This window comes from Aquila chrysaetos, chromosome 12 (assembly GCF_900496995.4).
Source record: "Aquila chrysaetos chrysaetos chromosome 12, bAquChr1.4, whole genome shotgun sequence".
Classification (NCBI taxonomy): domain Eukaryota; kingdom Metazoa; phylum Chordata; class Aves; order Accipitriformes; family Accipitridae; genus Aquila; species Aquila chrysaetos.
Window position 1 is genome coordinate 25,067,515 of NC_044015.1, and position 19,349 is coordinate 25,086,863.

The 19,349-nt window shown below is 41.0% G+C and overlaps 1 protein-coding gene across 14 annotated transcripts in view; it reads right to left on the reverse strand.

Moving 5' to 3' along the window:
• The window catches only part of LRRC8D (leucine rich repeat containing 8 VRAC subunit D), a 54,960-nt gene that overhangs the window by 10,988 nt on the left and 24,623 nt on the right, over positions 1 to 19,349 (reverse strand). For 2 of the 14 annotated variants that reach the window (XM_041127581.1, XM_041127587.1), the window contains exons 3-9: positions 12,249 to 12,290; positions 6,003 to 11,771; positions 4,964 to 5,046; positions 4,209 to 4,370; positions 2,648 to 2,909; positions 1,919 to 1,921; positions 1,550 to 1,554 (exon numbers count right to left, since the gene is read on the reverse strand). The exons of 3 other annotated variants lie outside the window; for them this stretch is intronic. The gene's annotated coding sequence lies outside the window, so the exon portion shown is untranslated. Of the gene's footprint in view, positions 1 to 1,549; positions 1,555 to 1,918; positions 1,922 to 2,647; positions 2,910 to 4,208; positions 4,371 to 4,963; positions 5,047 to 6,002; positions 11,772 to 12,221; positions 12,291 to 17,409; positions 17,505 to 19,349 lie in introns of those variants that run through there. 9 more of the 14 variants (XM_041127583.1, XM_041127584.1, XM_041127586.1 and 6 more) reach the window with 9 other exon arrangements.

Genomic DNA, 19,349 nt, shown 5'->3' on the forward strand with positions numbered 1-19,349 from the left:
CTTTGGGATCTAGTAATAAGAGGGAAATTGTCCCTGCTACCGTAGCTGGGAATATTACAACTATTCCTAGCCTGGTTTGCAGCTCCTAGTATGTTGGCTGAGGCACTGCCTCTGGATAGCTGTAGAGAAGCAGCAGCCCATTTGAAAAAGAGGAGTTAACTCTGCTGCTCTATTCCACAGGAGATTACTGTGCTTTGCTCTACCTGACCCAACTCAAGTTACAAAAACAGTTTTAGGTGCAACTGTGACTACAGCTTCTTTTCTCAAGCATCCTCAAAATCAAACCCCCAAATTCAGCTAAGCATGGATTTGCGCATTGAGTGCCCCTATTGCCTGAAAAGCCCAGGAAACATTCCACAATAAAATACAATATAGGTATTTTTATAGTGTTTCTCTACTATATGAAATGTTTTGCTACTTCTTCAGCGACGGAAGGCATTGCAGAACATTAACACCAGAACACAAGGACTAGTGTGGCTTACGGTATCAGATACTTCCTGACGAGTGCTTTTGCCTTAGGAAGATCAGAAACAGATTTAACGTAAGAACCTGCATGGAAAAAGATTTCTGTTATTTTTTTCCACCAAGTTAGAATGACAAGAATTCCCATTCACTATTTCTTCCCTAAACATCTGACAGTAACCAAATCTACCAGTTTTAGACCAATCTGCAAGATCTGGGTTGGTTTATTTTTGTTTGGCTTACCCCTTGACTGAGCAAATTTTTATTTGTTTGGCCTATCTGATATTCCAGGCTAAGCAAATTTCTATGGGATAGGATATTTATCTGTATGATTTTACTTTCTCAAAATTAATTTCATGTCATCCTGAAGGTGTACCACAAGATGCTCTGTGGGCATAATGGATGATAACTGAATAAGGACAAAGCAATGAACACAAAGCTGAAAGGAGATTTCCTATAGAGAAAAACATTCCAACTAAGGCACAAGAGTTCCACAATAGCTTTTAATAACTAAATCTCATTATATAAATATGTATGGAAAAATATGATGCTGTGATTTGATAACATACTTACATGATTAGGGAGGATTAATTAGCACCACTCGTACACTCATTATTTGAGAAACAAAAAAACCCAAACAAAACGCCCCACAACTAACTCATCTCCCCATCCCACTGCCCAAATTGCACAGCTATAATTTTGGGCTTTCCCTTAAAGGGAATATATAATCTCTACTATAGACTGTAAATAAACTCCCCAAACAAGAAATCATCATCTTTATGTACAACATTAACCTGACCCACAGGAACTCGGTAAATGAAAAATTATCACAATCTAATTTCTCTGAGACTGCATACAGAAATACTAGGCTTCAGTAAGTTGGAGACAAAAATAAGATTCTTACTTTATATAATCAATGTCAAATTAGTATCCATTTACAAAAATTAAATCTATAAAAAACTTTTTTCTTTTTTTAAATCTTCAAAAATTCTGCTCTTCAAAGCTGGGCTTTTTCAGGTTGTGTAACACTCTAACCTACTTTTGGATCCTGCTATTTAAGTGTTTACACTGCATCTTCCTTGTTTACCAGCTCTTTGAAGGTCTAGTGCTTTACACCACTCCTACACAGATGGTTTTGTAATCAACGTGATATTTAAAAAGCAGTATTAGCAGCCATGATTTCCCTAACAATAAACTCTTGAATCGTACCTCATTCTTGCCTTGCTGTAAATGACTGGAGAGGTCTGTTTAAGGGTTACTTTCAAAACAGGAGCCCAATGCTGTACTTCTGACTAGCTCCCCAAAGCACCCAAAGATTACTAACACAATTACTCTGTGTTCCCCACATGCGAGTTCTGTGTCCACACAGCACAGAAAATGAGCAACTTCCCACTTTGCCTACTGCAGTACTCCTGGGCCATGCTCTTAAAAGAGGGCTGCTTTTGACCAAAACTACAAGCTTCAGTTTTTATTCACATTTATTCCCAGGCTTCAGAGTGCAGTGCAGGCGCTCAGTATCTTTCAGAATACGACTTGTCAGTTTTTGACCTCGAAGAGCTCAGAGAGATCCTAAGCTGAATATTCAGCAACACTGCTCTGTCCTCACTTCACGCAGTTTAGTACCATTGGAGACCATAAAGGCGTGAGAGAAGAGATGGGAGAAGGAAACGAGTGGAGAGGAGCACCTTGAGGACCCCTCTGCATGGGTATCTGTAGCTGGTGAAGAGCTCAGTATTATAACTATATGTGTTACAGTTCAAGTCAGTTAACGACATGTGATTTTACAGTTATTAAAAAAAAAACAAAAAACCCCACACCACCTAGCAAGGCAACATGCAAGAAGCCAAGAGAGATGACTAATGAGGCTAGACCCCAGCAGGGGTAAATACTGAACTTACACTTTTCGTATCTGTAAGTAACATGAACACACAGGTATTCGACAGGCAATTTCTCTTGGGAAGAACATGAATCTTGCATAGCACAACTGCCTGAACAGAAATCCTACAGCAGAGTAACAAAGACCTTGCAGATGAAGGCAAAGAACATGCCTCATCTCTCTTGGTTTCTTGCATGTTGCCTTGCTAGGTGTTTTTGGTTTTTTTTTTAATAACTGTAAAATCACATGTCGTTAACTGACTTGAACTGTAACACATATAGTTATAATACTGAGCTCTTTACTAGCTGCAGAGACCCATGCAGAGGGGTGCTCAAGGTGCTCCTCTCCACTCGTTTCCTTCTCCCATCTCTTCTCTCACGCCTTTATGGTCTCCAATGCTACCCCGGCACATGCACTCCAAACCTTATACTGCTGTTTCAACTGCTGTTATTTATGCAATACCAATTCGCTCTTCTTTTATCCAAGGCAGCACATCACCGGTGATCAAAGCAGTGACGCTAAGTCTGAGTGATCAGATCTCCGACAGCATTTTCTGTTTCACCTAGCCAGACTACAGCAAAAACAGTGAGCAGACACTTTGTATCTCATTTCACAGAATTCCTAAAACATACCCAAACCGGTCCTCTTGAAAAGACAGCCTAACATGTATGTGCAAGACCCCCTGTTTAAGCACTTTTACTCAAATACAGACACAACTGAAAGTTACTGCAGTTGATTTAACCTGTGCTGACATGGACATACAATGCAATTAAAAGTTACACCATCCAATAAACTCTTAACAGCTGCTTGCACTCAACTGTTAAACATTTAATCCCTTTGCCATTTCAAAATCTGCTGTTCCCCTATCTTTAAGCCAGTGATGTTTCTGCAGTGTTTTCACGACTGCTATTAGAAGTACAGGAACACACAGTAAACATCTGGTGCTTCCACTGACCAGAGCACTTTAGGAATTTAACAAGATGCAAAAGCAAGCTGCACCAAAATAAAAGCACATCTGGTAACTCTAGTCCCTTGAGACTTCTTTTTATCACTAAAAAAACCCCAGCAATATAATTTTTTTTAAAAAGTCATTAAAAGGATTGGAAGAGAAAAAGGAAGAAAATTACAACACAATTGTATTTCCTTTTTGGTTTAGAAATCTGAAAAACAGAACAGTTAAAAATGGTTTAGACCTTGAGATGTTATTTAAATTTGCTTTTACATAAATAAGTCCACATGGCTACAAAGTTTGTTATACGAAATAGCTTGACCTCAGGTAAAGATGGCACTCAGCGACTCATGCAATTCCTCTGAAAAATACTGCTTTCTGATCCACAACCACACATGCTGCCAGTCTCTGTCTCATCTTGTTCTGGATTCACTTGGAACAGGGGCAACTTCAAAAGCAGTAAGAAATTGAACTTGGCATAGAGCTGCTAGTTTGGTGAGTTTAAGCCACAGAATGTAAAGATACAAATCTTATTACAGGATATTAGTATCTTTAACTACACACCCTAAACATACCTAAAGAATAGGAAGGAGTGCCTACCAAAGAAAAAGAAGTGTGCTGCTGAAGTTCATGTTGCTGTAGGTTTTAATAGCCCCTCTTAAGGGCAAAATGACCTCTCCGCCCTAACTCATGGCAGTAAAGTCTAGGTTTACTTAATTTCTAAACTGTATTCCCATCAGAATGGAAGCAGGTTTACTGAGTAACTAAAGTTATTTTCAATGAATACTTTCCTCCTCCTTATTTTTAATGGACATGCCAGCAACCTTGCACTGGAACATTTACAGCATCCTCATGGAGACCTAGAGCCAAGAGCTGACAGAAAGTTCCTTTAACTAAAAAACAGGCTCCATTGTTCCGTACCCGAGTTGGTTCATCTCTTCAGAGAGAACAGCAAACACAGTGACTCTCACTGGGTTACACATTAAACAGAAGTTTCATGTATAAGATTTGCACACATATGAGCTACTGCATTCTCAAGGACCTGCAGTGATACTTCCATTACATCCATTAGCTAAAAGCAATCTAGGAAAGGTCACACTTAAATTAAAAAATTAAAACAACAAAAGCAAATTAAACAAACACTCACACACACAAAAAACCAAACACCGAAAAGCACCCAGCAACACAAGAAGCTACATGTAAACACCAGCCTCCTACTTGCACACCAGAGTTCCTCTGTTTCTGCCAAGATCTTTTCCGTGGCAAGAGCAGTAGGAAGGTGCATCAGGTAAGTGCAGCTGAGAATCAGGATATGAAAAAGCACACTTTAATTCCACCTTTCCTTTTACCCACTATGCCAACACAAAGCTCCCTTGATAAAAAAGCAAGTTTACAGCTCAATAAATAGGCTGCACCCTCAGTTTTCAAATACACAGTCTCTCCAACTCTTTATGGGACAATTGTCAAACTATGTTCCTACTTAAATGTCACACAGCTTCTCTTCTCCCCAGGGAGAAGGGGAGACTTCCTCACTCAAGCCAAGGACTAGCTGTAAAGACATGTCACAGAAACTACTCAAGAAAACTGCTAAGCAGCCTCCGACACCCCTCCCACCATCCTGTCTCCCCCAACCCTGCATAGACACCACACAACAGATAGCTTACTCCCAACCCTACCTGCTCTTTATCTAGCAAAGAAATCTTCTATGCTTCGGACATCCTGCCAGACGGGTAACAACGACGACTTCTCACATAAAACTCTCATCAACAGATGACTTATTAATGTTAACACATTCCTGCCAAGCTTCCAATAGGTGAATCTCCAGTGGTTTCATGCCAGGAAAAATGCCTGCAGCTGAAGCATTTATCCTCAAAGGGATTTATTTAAGTTTACTATATTTCTTTTTCCTCTTCTAAACTTAAGCTGCTTTCTGTAAGCGGTAAGCTATTTACTTAGTCCATCTAGTCCCATAATTGTTTGGTTCAGGGTGTGTACTTCAACCTCAATACTTAAGCATAAAAAGGAATTACGCTACAACACGTATTTTGGAGGCTGTTGTTTTGAAATTTTGCTGATGAGTTCAGATCACCTCCTTCCTTCTTATGCTTTATTATCTCAAAACCCCATTCAAAATGTTGCCTTAAGAATAGAAAGAATGTTCCAAAAGACTTGCTGTCTTCCCTGAGACTGTAGCATTCCTGCTCTAACAAGTAAGCTTCCAGCTCTGCAAAAAGGTTCAGTAAGGCTCAGTTGTGTTGCTTGCGGCCATTCACCAGCAGCAACAGATCCATACAGCCTCCAATTTAAATATTTACGATTGCTAAATTTATATTATGATTTGACCCAAATGCTCCAGCTGCAATTGTAACCTCTGCACTAAGGGCTCTCCAGCAGGGAGGGGGCAGACAACCCTTGCCCCTGAAGGCTTACAATCTAAAAGTGATTATTTGTTAGGCAACGAGAAGCATGTTTGTGGCCGTAAAATTCAAAGACAAAAAACAAAACCCCAAAAGTGGGATAGCAGCATAATTAAAAGTATAATCAAACTTAACATTTTAATGCACTGCTATCTTTGAAAAGGCTTAACATTATGTCTCGATAAATTCGTTTACAGTTACAGCATTCCTATATACTTAGCTATACTCCTTCCCACTGGTTTGAGGATGATGCTATCTCACAAATAAGGCACTAAACATAACAGTGCTTGAAACTTACCTTTCCAGTAAAACAGACAATGAAGCTTTCCTGTCCAGTCAAATCTGTTTTAAAACAGACAGTGAAGCTTTCCGAGTATGTACTTCACTTAACCTCAAATAAATGAAATAAAAATATAGAAAGGAGACATTTTATACAATCTCATCTATGGACAGATGCCACTCCTGCTCCAGCCCTTATCACCTTGCCATGATTGCTACAGCCTTCCCCAGGCACTCGCAACAACATTTTTGGCAGCCACCTTCACAGACATGCAGTCATGTACCATGTCACTGTCTGTCTGACTTTTACAGTCAACACGCTATCTGCTTGCCAAATGGGGAAATCGGTCCAGAGGCAGCTTTCCCTTACCCCAGGTGCTTGCCATTTGAACTTGCTTTGGCAAGTTACTCATCACTTAAAGCAGCACAATAGCCACCTCCCAGCTGCTACAGAAATAAAAGGAGAGTTGCCCTCTGACTAGAGGAAAACAAGAGAGTTAGGTTTTGTTGTTGCCATTGTTTCAATACACAGCCAAGCCAGGTAATTTTGACATCCCTCCAGCAGGCCCCAGTCAGGTCCCCACGAGTTTCTGTGCAAGCAGGGGTAACCAGCAGGCAAGTTCACGACACGGCACTAGCATCATACTGACCTGGGAGAAGAAGGGTCCCTTCCTTCTAAATCATCTTCTAGCCCTTCCACCAGCATGCTAACATTTCAAAAAACAGGGGAAATGGAAAGTCTGAGCTCATGCAAGTACATTACCACTGATTTCAGAGTCCTGGCTCTCATTGTGCCTTCCACCAAGCATAACTCAAGGCTTTGGGAAAGAGGGGCAATCCAGCCCCCCTTGCTGTCCTGGTGTCCTGTGCAGAACAAGGTGGAGACTCAGGACCTGTCCTAAGGCAAATTGTTCTTTACCATCATTTCCAGCAGTATTTCTATAGGCATGTGCGATGGACAGCGCATCACCTACTCACATACATGAAGCACGAACAATGGAGCAAATGTCGCTTTTATCTTCTAAGAGCGCCAGAAAACACCAGTTCTAGTGCAGCGGTGGTGGTGGGAGAGAGAACAACTACAGTGTTCCTCTCCCACAGGCATACAGAGACCTCCTCACACTCCCCAGTGATCAGGTGGCATGGCCCTAAGGGCCTGCAAACATCCCTCTCTTGGAAGAGGGTAGCCTGGAGGCAACCTGCAACTATCAGGGGACAGCAGGGATTACTTGAGCTCTCAGTTTGCATTTCAAATCGTTGACTCAACACGACACAAAATGGCCGCAAATTGCCTACACAGTGACCTCTATCGTGTCATAGCTGAATGTGAGTAATCTTCGATACACCAGATCTATTCATAAGTTTGACTGGCACTATTTTAACAAGGATCTACTCAAGAATGTTAGGACAACTAGCCAACTGCTTTATTTATATGCTCCTGTTATCTCATCTGCACACTTGGACTACTGCCTGTGCATGTGGGTGTACAGCAATAATATACATATGACTACATTCCCATAAACCGTCAGTTAAGAGTTTACGATTTGTCATGGCCAGACCAAAACATGAACGAAACCATCCATTTAATTTATTATAAAGTTTTGTAACAGCCTGTCTTTGACCAAGAATTTTGCCTGCCAAATGATGCCTCAGGTACACTATTTTAAATAAGAAAAAGCTTATCAAGGCCCAGAACTCTATGATAGTTTTTGTTCCCTTTTAGGCTAAACAGCAATTCTAATCTCCATTTCAAGTTCCTCAAAGGCTAACAATAAAAGCCCTTTCTCTTAGATATAACACCACCGAGAAACTTTGGATTAACAAAATTAAACTATTCTTTTAAGCCTTCACTGGTTTCAGTTTCCCAAGAACAGACTTGCTTTAGGAAGCCAAAGTGAACGACCCTTCACCAGCCCTCGTCACAAAGTTTGGGATATCCGCACACAGCACCAATTGACCTTGCAGGAGACACCCGAAATGGTGACTTCAAGAAGGCAGGTGATGTGCTACTGCTGTAGGCTGTAAATTCTTGCACATGGACACAGCCATATCCATGTTCACATTGAAATGGTCCTGGATTACAAGGCCTTTGCAGAAATATCAAAGTTGGATCCTTGCTCACCACATGTAAGCAGACATGAGATGGCTGTTATTCTGGGTTTGAAGCCAAGAAAGGGAAGAGCCAGTACAACAGCTGGCTGGCAGTCAGACAGACATCGTTCTTTAGGCTTAAAAGAAAGTTGCAGCCTTGTTCCCAAATGGGGCTAATGGCTTATTGTGCTGCTAGCTCTGTTATGAGTGGCAGAGCTACTGTTGGGTTAAAACATTCTTTATATGACATACAAATGGTAATCCCGCTCCTGACTCACTAGGGGCATCCTCTCTCTGTCTCATCATGTCATGCATCAGATGCCACTACCTTTCACAATACTTGCATTGTATGCTCTATGCTCCTTGTGTAGCACTCAGCTCCTGGGTCTTGGTCAGAGGTCCTTCATATTCAAACAAAAAAAAAAAAAGCCATTTTTGGACAAAGAGCTAGGCTGTGCTAGCACTTGATATTTATGTTGCATAAAAGGTTCAATTTCCTACTCTATATCAAAGCCTTACTGCATTATGCATTGTGTAATCCTGTCTCAAAAAGATTACAGCCCAAAAATTCAGTTGAATTGCATCAGATTTCATACTCTATAACACGGCAGAGTGTTTGAGGAAGGCAAAGTTTTGAGCTTGACCAGTTATAAAAGGAAGAACCTTTAAGTCTATGGCATGGGCTAGAAACAGGAATAAATCTCCTTTTATCTTCTACATTAGCAACACTTTGACTACAGGAAAAGTCACAAAGTAAAGACACCCTAAAAAAAGTTTGCTAGTGTAAGCAGTGTGTTGGAATTATTCCTTAATATGTGACTCTATTCTGAAAAGCGATTTAACAAAGATATCATTGAAGGATATAAGTTAGCAGGAAATGTTGCTATTTCCACATGGGTGTACAATTCACAAATAAAACTATTTCTCCCCAGTTATTGCAACTCTTCCTCTGGGAGTGTACCTAAGGTTTCCACATACAGTTAATCTGGGGATAATGCTTCTCAGTGCTCTGCATAGACTTTCTTGCTGAAGCTGGCCATATTCACTGATACTTGCTTTGTCAAATTAAGAGAAGTGAGTTGTAATAAAGCTTTACTTCCACCCCTAAAGGGAGAAGATACAACTGGCTGTATATGTACAAGTAACAAACAAAATGAGTAATCATGAAGTGGCTTTAAAACAAAACCCCCACCAAAAATAAAAACACTCATGGAGGTAAAGGCCAACAAGCTTAGACTACAAGATCTCAAGTTATATAAATAAGAGCATTAATGCTGTTGTGACTCATTTATTAGGGAATCTTTACTGCCTTCAGTTAACAAAAAAAAAAAAATTGTGTGATGATGGCACACTTGAAATTATCCAGTTACATAAAATGATTTCTTGCTTCTGAGTTGCTGTTTGTGAATAGCTGCAATTTGAAGAGATCTGAATAAAGATCCTTCTACCCCCTCACTGTAACACAGACTCAAAATGAAAGTTTATTAGCAATAAGCAAAAGCATAAGCAGATTAACATGAAATACTCAAACTTTCCAGGTGAGACTTGCATTCAAGCTTTTGAATTAGGAGCTCTACACCTCTATCGTCCAAGGCAAAGGTCAGCAAGGCACAATCAAGCAGGTTATGTCACCACAGCCAGCTACTATAGTCTTCTCCAGTCCTCCTTCGAGACAGCTGTCACTGTCAAAGCCAAAAAAGACACAGGTCTGATCCTCCAACTCCTAGACAAGCTCTCCCTGCCAACTGTAACACCATCTCACCAACGACCACAGGACAAACTATTTCTTCTTAGTAATTTAAGTCACTGAAAACCCACAGGATATAAAACCATAAATTACCACAACCATGCCAAAAACCAATACGGCCAAAACATAGCAGCAAAGTGCAGTTATTTCTCTATAGATGAAAGCTGAGGGATTTCTAGTGTTTTCTTTCCTCTAATGCACAAAACCAAAATGCCAGCAGCATGTTCCTTGGTAGAAGCCCAAAGACCACTTAAAAGTCTCCATTTTCAAGATGTCTTAGACTACATAACTTATTTCATTACTGTCCCCCCCTCAAACAAAGTACAAAAGCAGCTTAGTTTCCTCTACGATCCCCTTTAACTCTTGAAACTCCTGTGGGCAGACAAGAACACCAAGAGCTATGAATACAGCTCGTATTTGGCGTTAACTGATCATCTTTAATTTATGATTTACAATTACATTACAAAACTCACATATACACAAATGTCTCTTACGGATCAAGCCATCTTTCCACAGTTAGCAAATGATGCAATTTATTCAGTCATCACAGCCCAGATCAGACCAGTGACATTCTAAGACATCACGCAAGCAATACAATAGCATGTACTGAAGAACTACTGAAAACTCATTTAACAAATAAAATCCATCTCGTAAAAAAATCCCACAGGAGTCTTTTGCTGCAGTATATCATCTGTGTTTCAGACTCAGCATTCCAAAATATTTAGCTTTTTCTACAACAAAGAATTTAACTTGTGTTGGAATGACTGCACACAGGGAAAAATATGGCATTCACACAAGAGCCACAAAATACCACACTTACCAACTGTGCTTCTTGATGCAGCTCTTAAGAGCTAATTCATAACATCTATGACTTTAACATTGTATTTTCCTCTGTTGAAAGGTCCAGCATCCCTGCTTGATGATTTGCCAGATTAGTGCTATATTAAGCTAGACAGGCAGCCCAGGGATGTAGGACTGAACTGTTACTTTTATCCTTCCACAGAGCTTCAAAGGAAGTCCACTCACTGGTCCCATCTTTGGACCACGAATGGCACAACCACAAAATAACCATTCCCACCTACAAGGACAGAGATGCTAAAATGCTTGATCTTTTGCATTTGCTCAAGTTTTAAAACTTTTATTGCATTACCATTCTTCTGATGTTCTTGTTTAAGACTTCCCTCCTCCTCTTTGCAATTCTGCAGATTCCTTTCCAAGACTCTTGGACAGTGCAAAGACATGGGTCACAAGACACATCCAGGAGCCGAGTGGTTTTCTTTGAGTATGTACATGTGTTTCTGTGTGGACACAAACAGTGACACACAGAGAAGAGCTCTCTGCTCTTCAAGTGACATCTCAGGAGCATACTCAGGTAGACACTGACAGCAAGGCTGAGCAGCTACTCCCAGTCCTTGGAAACAATGAAAGGGAAGAAGCAGTGAAACAACCCTCACAGTCATTATGCTTGTACCTATACCTCCTTGTCAATGATTTCTGTCCATTAGTATCTACCAGATGCAATTGTCATACACAAATAAAGTTGTGGGTGTGCCTGTGTGCGCCTGCATGTAACCTTGGGAGGAAAAAAAAGGAAAAGAAAAGTAATGAAGGTTGAAACAGTTGTAACTCTCAACTTAACAGAGAGAAGCTTTCTCCAAAACAAGTATCAGAAGGTAGTTAATAAAGGAAATTGGAGACTTCTGCTCAACAAAAAACGGCAACTAGACCTTCTTCCTTCCACATCTTAAATCTCTTTGCTCCATTCCATTCCTCTCTCCACTTCTGAAGACATCAATCCTCAAATAAAACCGTGCATTTTCTCTGCAGATCAATTACTTTAAATACAACTGAGGGACACAATACAAGTATGATCACTGAAAAGCTGAATGCACAAAACCAGTTTGTTACTCTGATCCATGTATATTCTGTTTGTAGATCAGCATGTACGTCCTGTAATCAGAGGCACAATGACACATTTTAGCATGCACGTTACGTTCTCCCTTTATCACCACCTCCCCTTCATACACACACCCTCAGTGTTCCTTCAGCCAGCACTACGCTCCTTCTCAAATTTAGAAACAGACTTCTGAATCACCAGTTCCTGTTGTTGAAAGTAGCTAGAAACAGATGTTACAGCAAAAGAAGTTTCCTAGTAAACAATTATAATCTGCCCACTGCATTAGACCCCACTGTTACAAAATGTTTTTAAACCCTAGAACAAGAGGTTTTATAAATTTATATGGAACTAAATAATTTCATTCCCTGAGGTGCCTAATCCTTCCTAGAATCATATTAATTCTTACCCATAATGGTATCATGCAGCAGCGAGTTCCAGAGGTTAATTGTCCACTAGGAAAAAAAAAAAAAACCAAAACTCAAAAATGTTGCTTATAAACTCACTGCTTGTGAGCCTCCTGCTGCACTTACTTCACTCCATTCTACTTTCCCTTGTCACTTCTTCAGATGCACCTTCAAGAAGAGGAACAGAAAGACATGAGCTACTACCTTGCAAAAGAAGAGCCGCACAAAGATTCCAAAACTGGTTATACGCAAGAAAGATCAGTTCCAGAGAGAGGAAAGCAGAGTTCAGCCAGTGCTACACACAAGCTAATCCACCCTGCAGAGAGGAATTACTTCCTAGCATAAGCAGAGTGGAAATGCACCCACGTTTCCTTCATGGACTCAAACCAGAACCATACACATGGCTAGGAAACTCTTGGCAACCACTTGTGGCCTCCAATTTCTTCTGTTGCTCTCGAAAAATATAACAGAGGAACTACGTATCTCAGGCAAAGAGGCACCATCCACGTATGTGCCTCACACGTATGTATGTATATACATAGAAAGTATATATTGTGTGTGTATGTATATGAGAGAGGCCAGCTGCTGCTCAATTATTCAGCATATGAGGAACATTTTGTTTTGCAGGTTTGTATAGTACCATCTATGAATTACTGAAGCCAAAGGGATACTGCAGACCACTATACTCAATTATTCCTGTATTTAGACCAGAGGGCTACATGTAACTGTAAGCCAAACCTTTGTTTGCCTAACAGAACACTTCCAGAAAAGCTTTCAGCCCTGGGAACATTTTGGGTGGAATCCACCACTTTCCTTTGTCATTTACTTGTTCCAGCGCTTACGCTGTCTCACCATTACAAATGCATGTCTTCTTTCCAATTGCCTGATTTCAGCTCCCAGCCATCAGTTCCACGTTACGCCTGTTTCTGTGAGCCTTTTAGCCTCCAGCGTGCTCTCCATCAGAAGATGCTTCCCCGCCAATTATCAAGTCACCCCATTTATCTATCAAGAAACAACAGATCCAGCAACAGATTGAGCTTTTCAGGCTCTCCTTGTGGTACCTGAACACCACCCAGCCTTCAGATATCTCCTCTGACTCTTTCCTGAACTCACTCCTGTTTTCAACAGGCTGCTCACAACCCCAGAATCATACACAATTCACCTTATTTTGCCCGTTGCCCCTCCTGCTTACACACCCAAACTTACACACCTCTGCTGCCCTGCAAGAGGGCAGTCACGTCCAGTTGTTTACTCAATGTACCCCCAAGTAGTCTTCTCCCCAAGCTGCTATTCTGTCACTACGTTGAAGTACAACACCTGCAGGCCCCACAAGCTTGCATCAGACTATATTAAAATGCACTTTTGATTGATACAGCTCACCAGGATACCCAAATTATTCTGTACAAGCTGCCTTGTCCTCGCTTACCACATGATATGGCCTACCAATTGTATCAGTACAGATCCTGTCCTTGTCTCCAGGTACCTGATGAAAAGGTTCAATGGAATCTGGCCTCACCTCAATACTTAAAACAGATTTCTAGAAGCATTCCCATTTGATAATGATTCACCACCAATGACTAACTTTTAAACATCAGTTAGTCAGTTCTTAATTCGTTTACTTTTGCAATACCACATAGCACTAACGTGTCAGGACCGGAGTCCCAAAGGTATGTCAAAGTCCTAACTGACTACCTCTGCTGTTGCCAAGAAAGGGAACTATAGGTAGCACTTGAGAGGAGCTAGGGAGTAGTAGGGGACCGCAAGAGTTGGATTGTCTCCCTGCCCCTGCATCAGATGCCTTTTGAAGACATAGCTTTACTACATCCCATGCAGGCCCCTCTCTCAAGTAAAACTTAAGTTTCCATCATGTCACCATGTTTGCTAGGACATATTTCCCTTGAAGTGATACAGACTGATAGGAATCTGTCTAATGTTTTATCAATTGAATACCACATTAACTTTTCCAGTATTTTGATGAGGATTAATGTCAAGCTAGCTGGAATATGGTTAAATCGGTCACCCATCCTTCCCTTGTCTACTCCAGCACAGTTAATTTTAAGACCCTCAATACCAACAGTTATTAAAAATTGTCTGCAGGCCTGCAGACTTTTCAGCAAGCTCTTTAAAACAATCAAGTCATAGCACTGCTGATTTACACATATCTATCCATAGAAGGTAATAAACCTTTATTAATTAAGATTAATTTAATTCTCTGTTGTACTGGCATTCATGGTTATCACATTCTGCACCTTCCCAAATATGGAACAGTATTAACAAATACTTGTACTTTTCTTGCATGAGCTACTTTATTATCTCCATCTAGTAACTGGAATTATTTGTCTCCTAACATACTTCAGCTGTAGAAAATATGCAGAGTTAATTCTCTAACTTACTTCCTAACTTCTAATGTGTGCTAATTCTCATGTATCCATTGTCCCATTAATTACTGTATTTTGCTTTGAAATTTCTAGATGTATCCTGAAGCCATAGGGCTGTTAGTGTAGTAGTTGTCTTTTTTCTTTAAACCAGAATTTCAGCTTTTGGGCTATTTAGTATCTTCTTATAGAGATCTCTGTTTTCCATTCACATTTTTCTTCCTACAATAGCATCAGGTTCTCTGTGATGACAAATAAGCTCTTTTGAAGCATTAAGTGTAATTTCTTTGGGGCTGCTCTCTGTTTGTCCATCCTGTACGTAACTGGGTCACACTCAATGGTCCCATGGCAACCACCAGCTTCCAGTTGTGTGATACCAAAGTCCACAGTAGCTGTCTCAGCTGAAGAGCTGCAACAAGAGCTGACCGGCAATGGGCTGAATTTCTAAGGTACTGAACACCCTCCCATGATGCCAACAGGATGTTCAGCATCTCAGAAGCAACAAAACAAAACAGTGCATGAAGGGAAACAAACCTGTATGTTTACTTAGTGATTTCAGTGATTAGTGATTTCAGACATCTCCAAAAAGCATTTTTAAAAAGATCTATATTAATTTCTCCTATTCCTTGACTATACAGGCAAGGCATTTACCAAGTCACCCAATTTGGTGAGTCAACCAGACTGGACAACAAATACACTCAGGCTCCTCCTCATCAGCCTGACCCTCACCCAGGTTAATAGCTTCTACATACTACCAGCCATCTGCTGCTTGTTTGATGAACAAGGCAAAACAAACTGACCTCCATCCTGTCCCGGTGTGGCACTACCACAGAAACTGCAGTGCTCCTCAGCAGAGAAGAAAGGCAGTGCAAAGCACATGCGCTCTGAGTTTAGAAACAACATTCCTTATCTGCCCAAGGTGGAAGCATCTATGCTCTACCTGGATTTGCACATGCAGTCGACTAAACTTTAGTACAGAATCAGGCCTTTGCCTCTAGGACCAAGTCTTTCACAGGGCAATAAAACTGAATGTATTCAGCAAGAGAACCACAACATTTGGTTTTGTAATTGCCACAATAGTAGGAAAAACATTCAGAACCTTCCAGTTTCACAACTTTATTTAAATAAATATGCTAACTGTTCATACACAGTGATCTGTTAAGTATCCTAGAAGCGTGGTGGTAGCAGTCTACAGATGCAATTCTGCAGTTCAACACATATGATGGACTTTTCCGCATAATCAGGAGTCCCACACAGCTCCTGAAGCACATATTTGCATGCATTTAGTTAGAGCAGAAATTCCTTATGATGTTTAGCAAGAATCTAAATTCAGTAGCTGAAAAGGAAACAACGTGCCTTCTTGCTGTACATCAGCCACTGCAACTTATTTTGCACAGCCAAAAATGACTAAGGAAAAACACATACAGTAGTTCAGTCATTCCTCCTCTTATTAAAACAGCAAAATGGGAAGGAAGGTGATGGAGGGGGCAAAAGACTGTAGCAGTACATTAAAAAGCAAAATGGAGAGCCCTACCCACACCTTCTGCAACAAATTCCCCCTAAATTAGGCAGCAAATATTCAAAGCCATTAATCTGCACAGACAGTTCAGTCTGAAGTGTACACTCCCTGTGCTGGATTCCTCTGTCCCCTCCTCTTAGGCTTGAGGTAAACACAACTATGCAGGTTGCCACAAAAGCCTCAAATACTAAAACATTCAGCCTTTTTCTACTATCCAGATTTTGCCAAAGTTCTCTGCTTCATACACATATACAACAAAAGCTTTGTAGGGGATGGGAAGAATCTCAGTTTGGGCTCAAAGTCCAAGATTTGCTGGGCAGGCTTATACTCCTCTTAAACTTTCTTCATCCTCCTCCCCATCAGCTTAGAAAATCTCACAAGAAATCAGCAGCTTTACCCACCTAAGAAGTGTATTCCATTCACTATAGAAAATTAAACATGTGAACTAGAAGTTTCTACTGAAACTCTCAGTCATCACACAGTTAATGACAGCTGTAAGATGCTGTAACAGTGTTTCAAAAGTCTATTGCAAAGACTAAAGTCAGTTCACATTCCTCTCATAATTTCTGCTTAAGGTTAGAAGAGTCTGAAGGACTTACTTGAATATTAAATTCAGATGAAAGTACAGAGTGACATTAAAATACAAGTGCTACTCCTGACTAGTAATACATCTGCATCCACATAAACCCTCCCAAATCCTTAAGAACAGCCTTCCTATATAACCTAATCCACTTTGAGGCTTTGTCTGCAGAAGGCACTTTGGATTACTTCTTAAGAGACAAAAACCATACAAATTAAAAAAATTGATTGATTAAACTGCTTGAGACCCTCTTCAGACGCTCTTTTCCAGAATCAAAGTGACTCTCAACTACTCTGCCTCAGAGATGTAGGGCAGTTGAAGCAATTCACTTTAAATTCACACCTTCAGCTGACTTGAATAATTTCTCAATGGCATGTGAAGACAAGCCCTTAACTCCAGAACCACACAAGGGATTTACTCAGGAGTAACTGTCCAAAATATCTCCCTTGGGAGACAGGCCCAGACAACACAACACATCAGGATGCTGGTTCAACACCAAACCATTTTAAGAAGAATGCAGGAAACCACACAATCAGAAAAACTTGAATTCTGGTAAATAAATTCATGACTCTGTAGTTGCCATGTTTGTTTTAGAGAAGCATTTCCAGCAGGCACCTAGCCTTAGTTTGAAAAGCCTCTTATTCTGACACAATTTTCCACAACTCCTCTCCATTCCCTCCCTCCTCGTCCCTACCCTTTCTCCGCAAGCTGCATCCCCCAGCTGCTTTTTCCCAAACCCCAGCCTGCTGCCCTGACAGGGCACAATCTAACACAAAACGTGACAGCCCCTTGTTGTAAGATTTCAAGCATCACCTGAATAAAACGCAAAGCAGCCTGGAACAGGAATTGCAGGTTCAGATCCAGCAGAGAGGTGTCTTGACTTTGGATGCTCCCTCCCCCGCAGCTAGGCTCTCATTGTTTTTTCCTGGGGATACATTTTCAGATCAGAGCCACTGCCTGCTGCAGATACAGATCAGCTTTGCTCATCCCACAGTTCTCTGTCACTGACAAAAAATAGCTCTGGAGGTACAGGAGAAGGTTTTCAGCTGTTTTCTTCTCCAGTCCTCTCTAGCCATTTCCTCTGTCTTTAGCCTCTCCTTCCAGCTTTCATACCTTGCAATAAGGGAGAAGCCATTTTCTCATGTTCATGGCTTGATGTCAGAATAACTGTTTCCTTATGCTATGGAGCCAGTAAATCCCCAGATCTGCCTTTAAAACAAATTTAATAGTAGCCACAATGTTCCAGAAGCACCCTCAACAACATGATCACCAGGCTTTTCATGGAAGAGCTGAAAGAAGCTAGCATCTTACTTGTTTCATTACCGAAGGCAGCCCAGAGAAGCAGCTGGAGTCAAACAGGAGTGGACCAGACAGATGCTTATACTAGGCACCACTGATACTCTACAGGGTTCAAAAGAACCACAGGAGAGGGACATTTTCCTAGACAGGATCAAAAATAGACAGCTTTAAGATGGCTGGAAAGCATGTAATATACTATTCTTCAATTTTCTCATAAAAAGTAACTTTATTCTTCCTGAAACATTGATCGACATTTGATCCTGTTATGAACAATTCTGAGGCCTCCCCCACAGAGCATCTAAGCTGCATCACATTAAAGCTGTTCCTTTCTCCTTGCCTCTAGCATATTCCTAACATGTAAACAACTCTGCTGTGCACACAAGCAACGGCACAGCTAGCTAGTGAAAGCTGCAGCACTAAGGGCACCATAGGAACCCATCCAATCCTAATAACCTATTATTTTCACAGGACCCTGTATTTATTAACTAGAAGCCAACCGCTATTAATGCAAATGTACACGTGAAAAATTATCCCATTAGAAAAGCTGAAAGAATATCACAGAGTATTATTTTTCATGGATAGTCATGTTTCACAGGCTTTGTTACCTCCCATAACCCAAACATACAAAAGAAGTCAGTCTGAATGATGGAAGAATTGTGACAAGAATAGGAGGAAAGGCAAGTGTCAGAAAATCCAAGCGGGCTTACTGTCTGAGGATTTCTTAGTTGATGTCACACCACATGACAAGTAATGTTCATGTGGCCAAGCCTGAAAATCTGTAGGGACTATTTCCAGTTCAGCTTAAAAAACAAAAAAGAAAAAAAAAACCCCTCACTTCTCACCTATTCAGCAGTGAAGTAATTAGCAGGAGATACACTGTTACAAAAGTTACCAAAGTTTAATGCAAAAGCATTGCCTAGCCACATATTTTGTGTATGTTAACTCTTGCTTTACAGGCTCTGGACCAAGTGTATGGGGCAAGCTACCCTGGTGAGCCCTGCTCTTCGGGGCAAGTTTCAACAGCCAAATCTACCCGCTTTGCCACAGAATCTCCTTACAGCACCATTGCTCAACCCACAAATCTCTCTCTGCAGGCAAGTCTGCGAGTAGGAAAAACTAAGGTCTGGAGGAAACACAGGTCATGTCTGACCCCTATCTCATCCGTCCAGGGCTTCTGCAGTGATCCCACAGGAAAAGCAAATGTAATTGCAACTACTTCTGTTTAGGGCCTTCCCTGCATTAGGAGGTTTCCAATGGCAGGAATCCAGAGTGAAGCAGCTCTGGAGTTGTGAAATGAATACAGCTGCACTACCAGGCTCAGACACCAGGACCTAGAGCAGCCCAGGGTGCCTTGGGACATTTCCTTCTGACCAGTGCAGTTGCACAATTTTTTGCCTCTTAGGTTAAAACAGACCCTAGTGATTTCTTGCTGTCCTTCTGTCCACACCTACTCT